This window comes from Phalaenopsis equestris, unplaced genomic scaffold (genome assembly GCF_001263595.1).
Source record: "Phalaenopsis equestris unplaced genomic scaffold, ASM126359v1 Scaffold218946, whole genome shotgun sequence".
NCBI lineage: Eukaryota > Viridiplantae > Streptophyta > Magnoliopsida > Asparagales > Orchidaceae > Phalaenopsis > Phalaenopsis equestris.
The window spans coordinates 35,764-37,966 of NW_018237354.1; positions in this window are offsets into that span (position 1 = coordinate 35,764).

The window sequence follows — 2,203 nt, forward strand, 5'->3', positions numbered from 1 at the left end:
TGATGATTTAAATCCATGCACTTCATTTAGTTCTTGATTTGGTCAATCCAGATGTCAAAATTTGTTGTGAGAACATGTAAGAACCGGGTTGATATTATCTCAGTCAATAATTGGAAAGAATCACATGAGGTTGTATGAATGAGAATGTAGTTCATATGATTGAGTGCAAATAAATAGGAAAATATTCATTGATGGGTGTAGAGTTAGAGGACTTTAAAGTGACAGGTTAAAGCCCCCAACTTGGCTTATTATTTTAGGTTTCAATATGAGAATGTTAGCACTTAGGAGGAGGGAATCGAGGGAACTCTATAGTGAGAGCTAGTATCTTCCCTGCCTAGCTGGTCTTCAGAATTATTCAAACTTCAAATTAGCCAATGCAAATTAGCCAATGTTCTTTATATTAGTCAATGTTCTTTATAGCATCTCTAGCAAGGGTAAATAATATTATTGCTCTTATTTGGCACAACAAAATTTGCATGAATTCCTAACAGAATTCCTATACTTATTACTGATTCATGATAAGAAGTAAGGTATTTTTATATTAAGTACTTTTCTTTTACAAAGACTTTAATTATCTTAAAAGTTACAGTTTCGTTAAAATATCAAAAATATTTAAATTTTAAATTCCTGCAAAAATCATTTTTAGTTTAAGTAATTATCTTTTTAAGAATAAAAAAACTTTCTAAAGAGTGCATATTGCATAATCTTCCCTGTGGGTTCAATATTCAGGTCTTAATCAAAAAGTCTTATATTACTTGATAACGATACAGATACTTGCGTAGTATCCCAATATAAATATATATAAATTAAAAAGTTAAATTCTTATTTTTCTTGAGGATCAAGTTTTTGGTTTTGTTGCAAAATAAAGAAATATAAATCAGAACTATTGTAAATACAATCAGAACTATTGTTATACTTTGCATAAGCATTAAGTTGGGATCAAATTTTTGGCGCCGTTGTTAGGGAAGAAAACTAAGTAAATCTCTATTTTTAAAAAGTCTTATTTATACTTTAAATATTGTATCTTATTTTATATGTTTTATTTTATTTTATTTTATTTTATGTTAATGTATGCGTAGTTCAAGTTCTGAAGGACTACTTTCCTACAATTCTGAATTAGAAAGAACTATTAGAAAAATCAGAAAAACCAAAAAAATTAAAAAGCTTGAAAAATTCAAAAAAAATTACATAAATGGCAAACCAAAATAATTAAAATGATGAAATTCATCAAGAGTTTAGACCTTTCAGAGATAATGTCAACTCTACTGTATGTGAGCTTCATTGTAGTATTAAAAAACATACTGTAGTGGCTAATTCATTTGAGCTTAAACCTGCTATTCTCCAAATGATATCAAGTAATCAGTTCAAGTAATCAGTTTGGGGGATCACTGAAGATCCAAATTGACATCTTACCAATTTTTTAGAATTGTGTGCTATATTTAAATGTGATGGTGTTTCAGATGATGCCATAAGACTTAGGTTATTTCATTTCTCACTGAGGGATAAAGCTCAGATGTGGTTGAATTTGTTAGCACCTGGATCTATCATAACTTGGGGTGATTTATCACAAAAATTCATTGTTAAATATTTTCCACCATAAAAAACTGCAAAGCTTACCAATGATGTTACATCTTTTAATCAGTTTGAAGGGGAATCTATTTATGAAGCATGGGAATGATTCAAAGAACTCTAAAGAAAGTGACCACACCATGCTTGATACTATACCAGATTGGTTAATAATTCTAACCTTTTATAATGGATTAATTGGTTCTCTTACATTTATTATCGATGTCGTTGCTGGTGGTTCATTGATGTCAAAACCATTTCATGACGCTTATGCTTTAATTTAAGATATGGCTACCAATAATTTTCAATGGCCTTCTGAGAGGGTGAATCCAAAGAAAGTAGCCAATATTCATGAAACTGATGCATTTACTATGTTAGTAAATCAAGTTTCTGCAGTTTCAAGGAAGTTAGACCAATTTGGAATGAATTTTTCTCAACCAATTTTAATGATTGATGAGAATTCATTAGGCTAAATGGTAGATTCTCAAACATCATTAGAGACTTTGAATGCCATCAATAATAAGCAGGATAACCTAAATTCCAATTATTATAACCCAGGTTGGAAGAACCATCCCAACTTTAATTGGAATAACAATTTGGGTGCTAATAATCAGCAACTAATAATCAGCAATGTAAA